General features: G+C 47.7%; 1 protein-coding gene across 2 annotated transcripts in view; it reads right to left on the bottom strand.

Moving 5' to 3' along the window:
* Positions 1 to 16,401, bottom strand: part of NHS (NHS actin remodeling regulator) — a 345,114-nt gene that overhangs the window by 100,338 nt on the left and 228,375 nt on the right. The window lies entirely within an intron of this gene.

Genomic DNA, 16,401 nt, shown 5'->3' with positions numbered 1-16,401 from the left:
CATAGAATGGCCAACTAGAAAGACACTGTACTATACATGGTTTTCAGAGGGACTTCCACATACTCTCAACATATACTGTGTTGTGCCTGGGGGTTCAGGACACCACAGGACAAAGGTGGGGGATCTTCATGGACCATAGTTTTACTCAATAATTATTTGGGGGGAGATTATTTTATATGAAATACTGTAGGGAATAGTGCAGATTTTATAGAAACGGTCCAAACTTTATAGATGCATATAATTACAAAGAAATCTCAAGATCTCTGGAAGGCAGCTTTGGGCCATCTCCACCTCCACCCTGTGGCTCAGATCCCCTCAGGGGCATTAGTTCATCCTCTGCCCTTGGAAAAGTGAAAGTGAAAGTCGCTTTGTCATGGCCAACTCTTTGCGACCCCATGGACTGTCCATGGGATTCTCCAGGCAAGAATACTGGAATGGGTTGCCATGCCCTCCTCTAGGGGATCTTCCCAACCCAGGGATCGAACCCAGGTCTCCCACATTGCGGGCAGATTCTTTACCAGCTGAGCCACAAGGGAAGCCCAAGAATACTGGAGTGGGTAGCTTATCCCTTCTCCAGCTGCCCTTGGAAGCACCACTAAAATACAGGCGTGTACAGCATATGGGCTACGGGAAGGGAGATGACAAAATCCCTCTGAGCAATGTCAGGAAGGGCTTCTCAAGGAAGGTGATGCTTAAGCCAACCCTTCCAAACTGTCTAGGAGTTGGCCAGATGAAACCAGTCATAGAAGCATTCCAGAGAGGGAACACTGTATACAGGCTTGGAGGTGTGTGCGACAGCATGGTATGATGAGAAAGTACAAAGAATTCTGCACGACTGGAACACTTGGCTGGTGTAGGGAACTTCAGAGACACACATGCATTTCATCTCACAGTACTGGAAAGGATGCTGAGTCTCAGGGTTTTCTGTTCCAGCCAACAGGCAGCACTGTGGGTTCAGAGCAGCCGGGCCTGAGAACTCTGGGAAAGCAGATGATGGTGGGAAGATGGCCAAGTGGAGAACGGAGACAGTTACAATCAGATTCCTGCAAATCCAGGAACAGCTGTAATCGTACCTGCTACTTGTTACTTTGTTCAAAACCTCTGAATGAGATGAAGTATAATCGCTGTGAGGACCTTCACCAGGATGCTGAAGTCAGGAAGTCAGAGAGGACCAACTCTCCTCTCTCTCGCCACTGAGAGACAACTCATGACCTGCCGACCCTCACAAGCGATGGTGTGGGAAACCCCACATGGTAACTTCTTGACCTGCCACAACCTCCCCCACTTGTTAATCCATCACCTTTTATGATTCCAGGAGACATTTACAATCCTCTCCTAGGAAATGAATATTTGAACAATATGTCACTGATAAACAATGCTGGATAATAAATATATCAGTTACAGGCAGTCAGGTTAACTAGCTTAGGACTGAAAGAGAAAGTCAAAGGCTTTCCCTACACCACTCTGTTTTCTCAAGACACGGGGTAACAGCGGGGGCGGACACTGTTGGCTCTGTCCCTTCTCTGGCACCTCTTCTTAGCTCAAGTCTCATGTTGTGCCAGGCCTATCTCTGCTGATCGGGTGTTGCTCCTTCAAATAAAAACTAAGTTTCCTTCTCTTTGGATGACCTCAGCAGAGACTGGAGCGTAGACCATGGCACATCTTTTAACTCTTAACCTGTATGATAACCTAAAGATACCACCCCCAAGTTTACTTTGGAGTCATTACTTTCAAATCCTCACAGTCAGTATGGCCTGGTGGTAACAAGCCTGGGGTTTGGGATCAGACAGACATGGGTCCAAGTTCTGGTTCCCATCGACTGAGCTATAATCTTGGGCAAGTTAGGCAAACGCTCTAAGCCTCATTTTCCTCCTCTGGGGAACAGACATAATTGTGCTTGCGTCAGAGGGTTGCTATGAGTAGCTGCTGTGACCCACACAGTTCTGCTGAGCACATAATAAAGAGTCTGTAGATGGGTTTTAATCTTAACATCCTGGTTTTCCCCAAGCTCTGGGCTCCAAATCTCCTCAGCCCCCAATGTTAATGGACAGACCCCTCTCAAAAACATTATATTGATCACTTATGATACAACAGTACTTCGCGTTCTATTGTAAATGCTAAACTTTAGAAGAAATAAGTTTCATTGCTTTTTGCCAGAAATACCTTTCCTTTTGTGACCCAAACAAAAGCACTGGACGATAAACAGATTAGAAGAAAAAAACGACCAAGTGAATGTTTTTTGAAGTTGTGGAAATGAGTTGATGAAAACAAAGACCCAAGAGCAATGCTTGCATCCGCCACTGGTTTTATATCTATACCGCCACGCAAATATCCACCCACTCCTAAAATTATAAACCCTGTATACAAGATGCTATATTGAGAAATGCAGTAGGGTTCAAAACATCTTTTGAAACTTGGTTGAACCTGCTTTCATTTTGCCAGAGGTGAACTAATATTAGCCAAAGTCTGCCAAGATATGAGAAATGAGAGTCAAGCCTTAGAAAGAGTGGGTTACAATTAGCGGGCAAAGGGTTTTCATGGCCTGTGACTGAGAGCCTTCAAGTTCTCCACACAACACCATCTCCTGATGATGATGACGACAGCAAACAGTTCCTCAGTCTGCATTGTGGGCCGAGCCTTGCACTATGTGCTTCGTTTTCATTACTTCCTCCAGTCTTCACAACAAGCCTATGAGATCTTGCCAAAGAAACCACAGCTCAGAGCTGTGACCCCAGAATGCTTCTTGGGGCCAACAAATTCCTAGCAATCCATCAAACTAAACCTCCCTCCCTTCAGGGCGCCTCCTTCCCTTCTCCTCCTCCATCCCCCACTCACTCTCTCTGCAGTCACTTGGAGGCTTGGTTTGTTTGTTTGCTAACAGCTGCTCTTAGACCTGCGGTGACACACCAGTTGGGTTCCCCAGCTCCTGCACAGAGCACTGGCTGGGTCTTTGTAGGTGGCTGTGATACCTTGAAGGTACGCGAGTCCTCAGTTTTGCTCTGAAAACAGGGCAGGATGTAGGTAGATTCTGTAGCTACAGAGTCTGATCCAGGCCTACACGTCTATCAAACTGCAATGAATTGGATTTTCATCCTTTACCAAGTTTCAGATTTCATAGTTATTTTCTGCTTGATACTGTGGACCAAGGGTAGAGAAATGTCACCGTTCTACAGAGAGTTCCAGCCACAAGAATGTTGTGCAACAGGAAAGGAAGATATTTTTTTATCATTGAACTCAAAAACTTCCCTTCTTATATGAATCAAGGGTGTATCTTATCTGCCAGTGATTTCTTCTGAGTCCATCAGCAGCCAGCCCTGCCACCCTCCCATGAGAGGAGAGCAGACAAAGAGAAGCGGAATGCGATTTGGCGGCAAAGAACATTTTTTCCCAGGAGAAAATGGAGTGACTTTTAGCTTATCTGCTGTCACCTGGTTAATGTGATCATTGTTCTTCAAAATAAAATCTCCTCTCTTTGCCCATGATGTCGTTAGTGTAAAAAAAGAAAACGAAACAAACAAACAAACTCAACGACAACAAAAAAAGCAGCAGCAAGAACAAGTAAATGCCAAGAGGAGATGGGCCGAGAGGAAAAAGAGAAGGCTCACCAAGCGAAGCTACAAATCACCTTCTTTTCAAGGAAAAGCATTCAATACACAATTATCTTAATTCTCCCAGCCGGCCACTTTGCTGGCTTTCCAAGGTAGCTGTGGAAAGTACTAGAAACCCATGACCCCCGTCATCACCTCTGGCTTTCAAAGCAGGAGCTATAGAGGCCTACATTAGGTAGGATGAGTAATTTGTCATCCATTTAAGCCAAGGGCCCTGTGGCTACTGATGTGTGCCCCTTGCCTATTCTCAAGCTCTTCCTTATTTCAAAATTAATCATCCAGCTCTATCTTGCTGGTGAAGGTTTCCAGGGATAAAAACTTAGATGGAAGAGGGATCCTAATTGTTAAAGGCCAAATGCCATCCATGGCAAGCATAACATAGAGACAAGGTGGTGAGAGAAGAGTGATTTACTCTGTCTTGAAGAATAAATCAAAACTTCCTCCTTGCTTGGCTGTAGAGTGGGGGCCAGAGGGAGAAAAGATAACATTCCTGAGAGGCCTCAGTTCTTCAAAGCCGAGGAAACATTTGCATCTTTCCCTTTATTGGTGTTTGACATTTGGCCTCTGGATGCTGAACAACTAGGCCTGCGTTTCAGATAAGAGGATATGACTGAGGTGAATTCCTTTCCACATTTCCTTTCTGCCATTTCGGGAGCCAGTGGGTATCACCACACTCAAGGTCACTGAGTTAGAGCCACACGTAAGGCCAGCCACCCTCAGGAGAGTAGACTTTCTCAGTATCCCTCCTGACTCCAAATGTGGCACCCAGGAGGAAGAAAGCCATGCGACCCAACAGAGCATTCAGAAGCACAGGCCAGCTTTGGAGAAGACTAGAAGATTCTGCCTTGAACACAGACATGTAATGTCTACCTAAGTCTACATACAGAGGACTTGTGCAGGGTAGAGAGTGGACAGCAGGTTACACTGGCTTCTGTTTTCCTGCAGCCTTAACCCTTCCTAACCTTCCCATCTCCTCTACCTCCCCACCCTCACCTCCAACTCAGAGAATGCAAGAATCAACCCCAAGCAAATAGGCTTTCATTTTCTGCAAAATATTGCCTCTATAAAAGACGGTAATACCTAGATACCTAAAGATGGCAAAATCTCTTGGTTTTACAGACTAGGTATTTCGTTCTTCATACTGAAGATCAGAGTGAGCTCATTCTATCATGTTCTCAAAAACAGAACAAGGCAAAACAGACAAACAAGCAAGCAAACAAATAAAAACCCCACAAACAAAAATCCACCCCAAACTTGATACACATTAACCCATTTACCCTAACGTAGTAGGTTCAAAGGTGCCCTGCTCTGTCAGCCACACTTGGCTGGCCAGGCCACACCCCACAAGGGAGAGCTGGTCCCTCCTTCCTGTGGATGGGCCCTGAGGTACTGTGACCAGCCTTTCTGCTGCTCGTGGGTCAGTATTCTCCCGACTTGTAAGTCCTTGAGTGCAGAGCAGGGTCTTAGTCATGTCTGAGGCCCACAGCCAAGCCTGGTGCCCAGCACAGAGATGCTGCTCCATCAAGTTCAGCTCCCCAGATGCTCAGCTCCTTCAAGGCCCTGGTCATGCCAAGCAGTCAAGGCCCTAGAGAGGGGAAGCAACCTAGTTGGGTAGCTGGGAAAGAAGCCAGGTCTGAGACAGAGCAGCTCCAATATTCTATTGAGGAACATTCCACAAGAGAGGCAAACTAAGGAATTTCAGAGGAATTTCTCAATGGTGCGCTTTTGGGTTATGCTGAGTTTTTTCCTGGCTCGCCTCAGCATGCTCAATCCAGTGTAACACTTGGCTGCTTGCCCTTCCCTAGGCACACTGTTGGTATTTTCATGTCCCATCTGCTAGTGCCTCTGGAGGACGTTAGGATAAGTGGGTTGATCCAGAAAGGACACCCACTGTCCTGGCCCCCTGCCTAAGACATGCAAATGCAGAGTAGCTTCCCAGCCAAAGGCGTGTTATTTTAAATATGATTATTATCCACAACTACTACGGACTGAACAGTTCCTAGGTGAGTTATGCTAAGCCCTTTGCCTGCATTCACTCATTTCATCCTCATTTAAAGAATATACAAGGCAGATTTTACCATCTCTATTTTAGAAATAAGGAAGGTGCAATTCTGTAACTTGACCAAAGTCACACAACTGATACACGGCAGAGTAAGGATTTAAACCCAGATCTGGCAGATACCAAAGCCTATTTTCCCCACACCATGCTGCCTCTCCAAAACCTAACTATCAAGAGGATGAAACCCATAACAATGAACCCAACTAGTAAAACCAATGGAAATTACCAAAGCTGTCCTCTGAGGTAAATTTATAGCTGGCAATTCACCTATTTATTTTGTAAATTAAGCATTCAATTTAAGGGTTAGGAAAAAAGTTTACAATCTGAAGTCAGTGACTATAAAATCAGATAAATGAATCAAAATGGAAAACACTAGTAAAATGGACAAAATAGACTTTGCTGTAAGATGGCGGCAGTCTACACAGCACTTCTGAATGTGGAGTTCCCAGGAATGAACTAAGGAACCTGAGAGGATATTTATACTAATGTGAAAGCTTTGTTTCTGGTAAATATGTATGCCCAGAGACTAGGGCATAAATAATGGCAGTAGCTGTTGGGCCCTGTGGCCCTGGACTATGGGATGGTATAGAGGTCCGGGGCCCAAAAGCCAGCCTGATTAGCTTAGGTGGTTCCCACACTTACCCAAGCCACTAGGACACTCTTGTAGGTTAGATGCAGCAGGAGCCTTAAGCCTAAGTCTCGCTCTGCCCTCCTTCTGAAGACCATCCTACTCCATTGAGGTCTACCCCCATACAGCTTAACAGCTACAAGATCTAGCATGGTCAGCTGGTGGCTATGCCTGCCTCTAGGTTGGGAAGATTCAGCAGGGACTGAGAAGGAAAGAATGCAGGGAGTTTGCTTTTTCCCTGAATTATTCCTATGCTTATAAGGCAATCGTATGAAACAATTGTTCCGTGGCTTTAAATCTAGTAAATAAAACTCCCTTTGAGACTCCGGTTTGAAAGATGGTGAAGATCAGAGTAACTACATTGTTTATATAATAAACACACACCCAAAACTATAACATTTTTATAATGAAACCTGGTGTAATAAAATTTGTGTTGAAGCAAAAAGCAGTCATTTTCCGCTCCGCTTTTATTGTGCCGAATGCAATCTCTGCCAAGTCCTACTTGGAGGCATCTTTGATTAAGGGCCTGGTCTCCCCCAACTGGTGAGCTGTCCAGAGTTGGCAGAGGTGCCATGACCTTGCTGAAACCAATGCCAGAAGATGACTCCATTCACAAAGTGCCAGTGGCTCTGAAAGGGTGAGCCCTCCAACCTCCCCCTACTCCAGACCCCAGCCTGCCCCCAACACCTCGGCCTTGGATCCTCACGTCTCCAAGGTAAACTGGGTCAGGCTGTCCTAAAGGCCTTCCCCCGACCCCACCATCTTTCTCCTTGAACACAGCCTGGAAGCCTGGCAGGCACCTGCAGGGGAATTATGTCTTTGACACTCCTTCCAGTGACTTGGTCCTTCTGTCCTAATAAAACACTACCTGGCTGTTTATTTGCCCCTGAATCCACTGATCCTCATGAAACTGGGTGGATTTAGGTCCTGGATTGTCATACTTGGTTCCCTGAGGGAAAGCAGGGGTTAGGGTGGGAGTGAAGTTCTGATTTCTTACCTAAGGCAGTGATTCTCAACCCTAGCTGCACAGGGAGATTCAGCTGGGGAGCTTTCTAAAGAAATGCTCTGATGCCTGGGTTGATCCCCAGAGGTTCTGACTGAACTGGCCTGAGGAGCAGCCTGCATGTCAAACAATGGTGATTTATCATAAGTATATAAGCTATTTGAGATGTGGACTGAACAATCTCTCTGCTCCCAAGTACAGAAACCGTCATGCCCTGAAGAAACACACAGGTTCGGTGGTGCCCACCAGAAGCTGCCAGGCCCACAGGCCTGTTTCCTTCCCCTCTTAAAGGACCTTAGGTAACTAAGTGATACAAACCAGCGCTTCCTCATCACCACACCTGAAGAAGCAACTCAGAGGGAGCGCTGTCAGATGGTGGAGCAGAATAGCATTGTCAATGAGTGAGGCTGCAGATGACCACATTGGTTAGGCTAACGCGTGGCCACAGAGCACTGCCCCAGTCTCCACAGACCCAGTGGAGGCAAATGAGCACTATGGTGGCTTAGCTAGGCTGAGAAGAGTGCCAGCTTCAGCCAGCACACCACCCTGCCTTGCACTCACGGTGACCGACACGGTGGTGGCATCTCTAGAAAAAAGGCCCCATCCCTGCCATGCAGGAGCCCGAGTTAAAATGGAAGGACTAACCATGGTGCAGGACAGATACTGCAAAGAGTTCGACACTTTGCAAACAGGGTTCACTGGTGTGGCCGAGCTGATGTGGCAAAGAACTAAAAGGAAGAGGGGGTTTGGACCAAAGAAGTCAAGATGGCCGAGAGTGGGTTAAGGCCACTGCAGATGGAACAGAAATGACACTGGGGAACTTGGCTCTGAGGACTCCCAGATCAAGGCTGTTTGGTGGCCACTGGGAGAGACATAATCCTCTACTTGTGATCTCAGGATGAGGACAGGATACTGAAGAATTCCAACAAGACAGGGGGCAAGGTGCTGGAGGAGAAGCAACGGACTAGCGGGCCAGATGCAGTGCTAGCCAGTGCAGGACATGGGGCCAAGCCCACAGCGGCCTCCTCAGCCACCCAGACCGGAGCTTGCTGATGCTGCCCTGACTCCTCCCCAACGGGCCACCCTCTGGGCCCTCTTGGAAGACAGGCCAAGGTCGGCACAGAAGAGGAGGAGGGAGAAACCTTGTCCTCTCTGTCTTAAGTGGTCCAGCACCTCAGAAGGAGCACAAAGTTGCCAAGTTGGCCAGCCTGGAAGAACCACCCCAAGTGCCTGGAGCTCAGGAGCTGCCGAGCACAAAAGTGAGGGTCATCTCTGCAGGTCAAGCACGGCCTCCCCTTGCTCTTCCCTCACTCCCCCCAGAAGATGAATCACTGCTAGAACCACGCTCCCTCGGCCCAGCCTCCCCAGGTTCCCTCCCCCTTTGTCTTGCCAGGAAATGCTGCAAACCCCCAAGTACCTGCATTCTTGGGCATGCAGCAAGCGAGAGGCATGCTTGGATTCCCGCTCTGCTTCTTGAGGCCGGGCCTTTTCTTTCATCCAAAGCCCTCTGGAGTCCCAGGAGCTGAAAGCTGATCTGCTTAAGTCGGCAGGCAGAGCAGGGGGGTGGGAGGGCGAGGGAGGGCAACCCTCGGTGAGGAGGGTGGCAGATTCTCACTCGACATCTGCGCTGCCTCCGGGACTCCCCCCTGGAGGGGGAGATGGTCTCACCCAAGCAAGCGCTGGGCCAGCTGCTAATCCCTCGGGGGTTCACTTGAATGGCAAATCAGGACTCTGGGGCAGCCTCCGCCACACCCTGTCTGCAGAGGAGGGGCTCAGCCACACTCTCCTTCCTCGGCCCGGGAGGACTTCAGAAGGCCCGGTACTTTCTACAGCTGCACTGGCATCACCTGGGAGCTGGTTTTAAACGCAGACTCTCAGGAGGAGCTCTGCCAAGAGCCACGTGGCTATGGAAACCATAAGCATGCCGCTGGACACAGGAAGCCGGCCCAAGGCTAACAGCCAGGGAGCCAAGGCAGCCCAGCCCCGGGGTGACTGTCCAGTCATGATAAGGAACACACCCCATCTCATCACCCCATGCCAGCCCCGCAGCATCCCCATCCCCTCCTCCATCCTTCTTCTCATTAGGCTGGGGCAGGATCACTTGGCTGTGAAAAAACGTTAGGTTGGTGTGAGGCTGAGCTGCTCAACAGGTCTGCAAATATTTGCACACCCGCTGAAAGGATGAGGGGCAGCACACAAGTGGAGTTTGCTCTTTGCAGGTTGCAAATCAATTTCAGATCCCCTCCCACCCCCAACGCACACACCACCTGTATCAACACGTTAGACTCGTGCGATGCCAATAACAACAGTAACAGCGCCCCAAGCCCTTTCACAAACATCCACCATCCTGGGGTCTGTTGAGAGCGTCTTCTTGGCACCAGAGGGAGAAGGCAGAGACTTCCACCGCTTTGCCCTCACAGCCTTTATGTTGTCACGGCATGCACTTCACCTCCCAGCTGAGCCCAGCAACGGAATCAGTGTGCAAAAACTGGAGGGAGGAGGGAAAGAAAGGAGACAAATGGAGGGAAAGACTGAGAAGGGCGCTGGCCCTGCAGTCCAGAGAGGTCACTGAAACGACTAACGGTGTCAGCCCCTCGCTTCTGTTCCATAGCCACGTGGAGTGAGAGCCAGAAGGGTGACTTCGTGTCTGAGGGGAACTGCTGGGCGCTGAGCCCTGGGGTACACCAGGACCGCTCCAATCAACAGAAAGACTCCCCAGCCTTGCAAGCACCTGCAGCATCAGGGGCGGGCCTGGCCCTCACCTCCTCGAACCCTTCTGGAGGGAAGAAATCAAAGGGCTGGGGAGAAGAAGGAAGAGGAAAAGTCAGCCAGGGATGATGACAGACAAGCAAGAAGGCAAAGAGGGTGGCCCTGAGCTCTGCTGGAATTCGCGAGGGCCCTTAAAAGCACTCCTGGTGGGCTTCTGGGTAGAGACCCAAGCTGAGACAGAATTGAAAAATCCGTGGATTCCCAGTCTTGCCTCCAACAACAATCACTCATAAAAAGACTCACGGATGGGAGGAAATGAGGCCGTTGTTTTATTTTCTATGGGAAGTCATAATAGTTTTTAAAAGGTTAATCTCCTTCTCAGTCCTGTTTTTTCCCTTCCAGTGACCCCAAGCTGAAAAGGAAAAATATTTGCACTTGGTGTTTAAAAACCACAGTGAATTAGCTTTTGTTGTTCATGGCAAAGCCACTATTTAGCTGCCCAGAATCAAACCAGATGTCAGGGAAGAAAGAAGGCCTGCACCCTGTGAACTTGCCTTTCACCTTTGCAGCGGGGGCCGAGGGCCAGGCTGGACTGAGAAGACAAGGTGGATGGAGTGGGGTGGCCAGCAAACCCAGCGTGTAGTTCTGAAGGACTCACTGGTTGGGTCTGCGTGGGGGGATGCCAGTGGGACTGGAATACAACAGCCCCACGACCCCACATGTGCAGTGCCTTTGGACTTCCCGAACTTTCTCCTGTGGACGGAACACAAGGCACTATTCGCACCGGCAGCAGAGACCACAGAAAAGCAGGGAAGACAGGATGAGGAGACAGCAGCAACACAAGAAGGGGTCAGCAGGGCTGGCTGGCACACGCAATCTATCAGAGAAGGTGAACAAATCCTGCAAGGAAAAGAACTGCATGCTCTTTCTGGGGCCTTCCAGGAGAGTATGAGGAGGAGATTAGTATTCCATTTCGTCAGGCTTGTTTTTCTTTAGCACACCACCCACCACAACTCACTGCTTAAACTGGGAAAAATAAAAGTTCCTCTGGGGCTCAGGATGTTTTCTCAGTTTCCTAACTCAGCAGCGTAAGGAAAGACGAAGTTCTCTCTACTCCAGGACCCTTTGTATCCACTCAGCGAACATTTACTAAGCACCCCTGCCACACACACACACACACACACACACGTTGGTAAGCAAGATATTTGGGTGATAACAGAGGCCTTGGCTACTATTCCTGTCTATTATAGTCTACTGGGCAGGACGGACATGTTCAGAACAACACCGATCCTAATAATAGCTATAGGTCCTACTTTTCAAAATGTAATGATGCAATAAGGACTGTGTTTTCCATACAATAGCTTATTTAACCCTTACAATAACCCTATGCAGTGAGTTTTATTATTCCCATCTTATAGATGAGGAAACCAAGGCTCAGAAAGCTTAAAGAATTTGATCAAGATCACACACCTGTTAAGATAATAGGGGTCTTTGTTTTTTGCGTTGATGGAGCCCAAGTGCCTAGAACAAAGCCTCGTGCATAGTAGGTGTGAAATAAATCTTTACTGAATGAAAAAAGCAGCTGGGGGTGCAAGGAAGGGCTTTCAGGGGCCTTGGAGATGAACTGTGAAGCATGGCTGGGATTTACACAAAGAGGGTAAAAGGCACACTGGGAAGAAAACACGAAATGAACGAATGCACCCCTAAGGAAACACAACTGTTTTACAAAATAGCAGAAGGAGTAGGAGGAAGTAGTAGTTAAAACAGGGAGCCTTGAGTCAGAGAGATTGCAGTCCTACCGTGACCCTGCTGCCTATGAACACGACTAAGCCAGCCAGTCTACTGTACCTCATATTCCTCATCTGTAAAATGGTGAGAAAAGCATTACCTACTATGGCAGAAACTGTTCACTTCCTATCAGATCTTCCGTGTGTGCCCTCCCTTTCGAATTCATACAACCTCAATTTTTTAAACTGGGTCCATTGCCAGACAACCAAACGGCTCTATCTCCAGGCCTCTCTTGTAACTAGGGGCTGCTATGTGGCCAATGAGATCAAAGCAACTGTGGTGTGGCATTTCTGAAAAGTCTCCTTAGAACACAAGAGACATGCCCCTTCTTTCATTCTCTTGTTTGGGCCAGTGATGTGATGGCTGGAGCTCCAGTGGCCATCTTGGACTGAGAAGATGAGGGCCACATGGGTGGCAGAACCAAGAGCTGGGAGAAGTCTTGGTCTCTGGACTAGCCCTGGACTTCTTACACATAAGAGAAAAATAAAGTTCCATCTTTTTGAAGCCTTTGTTAATCCCCAATGGATATATTTACTTCAAAGAGTTGCTGGGAGGATTAAAAAGATAATGCAGACCAAGTAATCAGTGCTGGGCCTTACACATAGTGGGCACTCCAACAAATCTTAGCAATCATGTTTTGCTGCTATTCTTATGACTACTGTCATCATTACCGTTACTAAAACCCAAAATGTTCCCTTATTCTGCATCAGGCTGAACCATCTTCATTCAGCTATTTAATCAATTTGCTTAAAATTCCTTAGGATTATGTCTTTCATGAAAACCTGATCAAGAGTCTTCCTATCACAGGGTCCTCTTTGAATTTCATCACCAAATCATCCACATAACCAATAATATTGAAAATCTAGGCCTGTTGGTGACACAGTGGGTAGGGGTTAGGAGGTTAACACTTCTGAGTATGGTGACTGGGAAGCGTTAATTAAATTCCAAGTTGGGTCAAATGTCCCTTTTTGGAAAGCTCCATGGCAACTCAGTGCCGCGAGAGACTCCCTTTTCCCAACCAGACAGACCTTTACACTGCAGGACGAGGGGAAAAAAATGTAAAGATACAACAATTCGCTTAAAAAGTTCTGAGAGTCAGCATAGTATGCTGGACTTCAAGACACTTGCCAAGAACTGTGGATCCTTTTACTTAAATCTCCACTTCTTAGTATCTCTGACAGATTGTGTGGTTTGTTCCTGAACTTGATCAATAAATGTTTGCTAAAAGATCTAAGGAAGGAAATAAATGCCATGAGTTAGAAGGAGTGGTTCTCATAGGTCAAAGGATTGGCTGCATTCAGATGATGAAGGATGTACTCAGGAAAACCACAGTATCTCAGGCCTCACCCTAGACCCACTGAATTAGAATCTCTGGGTGTAGGGCCTGGAAATCTGTATTTTTAAGCTGCCCTGGTGATCTGATGTGTAGTCAAGTTTGGGACTGTTCTGAAATGCCCCACTTCCCCCGGCTCTCTCTTAGGTTGGGTTGCTATGTGCTCAATCACTCAGTCGTGTCCAACTCTTTTTGACCCTATGCACTGCAGCCCTCTAGGCTCCTCTGTCCAGGAGATTCTCCAGGCAAGAATACTAGAGTGGATTGCCATGCCCTCCTCTAGGAGATCTTCCTGACCCAGGGATTGAATCCACATCTCCTGCATTGGCCACTGAGTCACCTGGGAGCCCCCCTTAGGCTGGGTTACTTAGAAGCAAAGTCTGTGATGGGGATTCTTGTTGAAACGCTGTATGGAGGGGATACTCTCAGTGCAGGAGGAGCATGCCAGCTGATGGAGAAGACAGAGGCAGGGCACCAACAGCACCCAGTCCCAACTCCACCATTCTAGGCTGGAGTGGAGTCAGCTTCAGTACTTGTGTGGCTTTGTTCCCCACGGAAGCCCTCATGTTTCTACCCTCTTTGCTGACTTGGTCCGAGTTTACCATTTACACAAGGGTCTTGAAGACGAGTTTAACCTGGAAGGAGGTTTCAGAACCTGATATGGTCCTTTCAAGGACCAGGGCCCCTGAGTAGGTACACCGATTACCAACGAAACTGCAGGAGTTATCATTTGCTTGGTAAGTTCTGCCAGGAGTTGGCCCAAAGTCAGTGTCCCAGAATCCTTCTCAGGTGTTCCAGCCATAGTCACTCAGACTCCAGAACAAGGGACTTAGAGGACTCCAGCCACCTGGTGGGCCATCCCTTCTTCCTTCTCAACCCTGACAAATTCAGATGCAGGCTACAGAGCTCCCTTTGGCTTATTCTCAATGACTCCTAAATGGGTCAAATCACTCTGGAGACTGGCTCAAAGCTAATTTTGTATTCACCGCTAACCTGTTTGTTCTCCCCCTGGCACTTCAGGAAAAAGCTGGGTGAATGCCTTTTCTCCTGGTTTCAGTCTCTCCCCTTAGAGCAAAACTTGCTGCCCAGGCCACCGTCATTTATCCAGAGCTCCTGTCCTGGGATCAGTACCCAAGCTTGCTCCCTGCCCATCTGCTGCATCCCTGTACCTGAGTGCACATGTGGGGAAAATTAAAGGCCCACTGGGGCCCCAGTTGGAGCTGCCTGGCCCCACAGCTGTTCCCACCCCCACCAGGCTTAATGCCAAGGTTTGTGGAAGGTACCTTGGAAATGGGGAGCATCAATGATAAAGCACAACTCAGTTCCCCCATCTGTGACCTGCTTTTCATCCAGAGATCAGCCAAGAACAATGTCTGGAGCACTCCAGCCCCCTAAAGAGCTCCACAGTGACTCAGTCTCTGCTCTCATCAAGGAAATGCCACCATTTTGGTTTCTTGTATTGGAGCAGAGTTCCAGGAAAAGAAGCCAAGAAGGGAGGAAAGAGTGAGGAGTGCTGGAAAAAAAAAAAGCGGGGGTGGGGGGGGGTGGGGGGGATGAGCTGTTTTCCTTTTGTGGTTCATTCAAATCCAAGTGGAAACTCAACACTTTCAACCAGTCAGAGTCTGGAGCTAGGAAAATAAAAAACCCAGGCCTGGCTCAACTCTCTCCAGAAACTGCTGTGTGGAAATGCCTTAATTTAATTGTAAGATGTCAATCCCCATCTCCGTCTCATCCCAGATTTCATCATTTGTTTTGTTTTGAGACATTGAGTTGTTTTTCCTTTCCTTTATAAACTGAGAACTCTCTGCACATGAGTCTGTGTGGCAATCTGGGCCTGCCATGAGAATAAAAACAGCAATTCTTAATAGGGTTCTCCTCAGATTGCCCACTAAAGCTGAAGCCACCACATCGAGTTTCCTCCTGGGAATTACATAATCATGATAAAACAAAGAGCCTATTCATTCAGCAGGTATTTATTGAGCACCTAGTAGGTATGTTTCCCTAGTGGAAACTCATCTTAGGGGCTTCCTTGGTGGCTCAGACGGTAAAGAATCTGCCTGTAATGCAGGAGACCAGGGTTCAATCCCTGGGTTGGAAAGATCCCCTGGAAGAGGAAATGACAACCCACTCCAGTATCCTTGCCTGGAGAATTCCATGGACAGAGGAGCCTGGTGGGCTACAGTCCATTGAGTCACAAAGAGTCGGACACCACTGAGTGACTAACACACACAGTAGGTGTCAAGCATTATTTTAAATGCTCTGTAATTCTCACAACAATTCTATGAGGTACATACTAGTATTACCTCCACTTTACAGGTCTGGAAACTGAGGTACAGAGAGGTTAAATAACTTGTTCAAGGCCCTGGAGGTGGTAAATGGTACAGCCTGGCCTTCTAACCACTATGCTGGTTACCCCAATGATAGACGTTAGGGAACTCATTATCCTACCTTGGAAAGCGCAGACTCACCATCTCTCATCATTCACATCCAAACCCAAGTTAATCATGAGGCAAGACCAGGACAGAAGTCCCAGCTACCCACAGGAAATACCTGGTGCTTGCTTTGGTGAGTGTTTCAGGTGGAACTTTTATGTAGAGATGGAGTCTAATGCTGAAAGCATAAACCTCGAAGTCAGCAGGTGGAAGAGAATTTGGGCATGAAAAGGGAGGAAGAACCACTGGGGCTTTCTGTAGCTTTAGAATTAGCTAATGCTTCACTTACGATTTCTTGAGGATCCTTAGTAAAAGAAAACTATGTTTTACCCAGAAGAGGAAAGAACATTAAAATGACCTTAAGAGCAAGATCATTCCGGACAGAGAGACAGCAATAATCTCCAAGGTTCCTAATAGTTCTAACATTATGATTTAACTTCTTTTTTTCCCCATCTTTTAATGACTCTAGCTTCTTTACAGGTCTTGGCTGTAGAAAAGAAAAGACTTGGCTTCTCCAAATCCGAATGCATTCAAGATGGTGGCACAACTGCTGTCTTAGGCAATTCTTGACCCTAACAGTTGAGTGTATGAATTGAAAGGCAATTTGTGTCCAGCCAGTACTGTGTACTCCTGGCTCCTCTGACACTCTGCAGTGTGGACCTGCAGGCAGAAAAGTAGGGTATCCAGTTCAATAAGGAGCCCAGGAAAACAGTCTTCTCATGTCATTCTCATGTCATTTAGCATGAAATCACTTCAACCAGAATGGTGCTAGCCTTCAATGAGATCCTGATGGATGGGAATTAGGTTTATTTAGTTTGGCTACCTCAGATAAGGAAATTCC

This window comes from Bos mutus, chromosome X (genome assembly GCF_027580195.1).
Source record: "Bos mutus isolate GX-2022 chromosome X, NWIPB_WYAK_1.1, whole genome shotgun sequence".
NCBI lineage: Eukaryota > Metazoa > Chordata > Mammalia > Artiodactyla > Bovidae > Bos > Bos mutus.
Note: the sequence above shows the minus strand (reverse complement) of the source record. Positions and strands in the feature narration are given on the sequence as shown.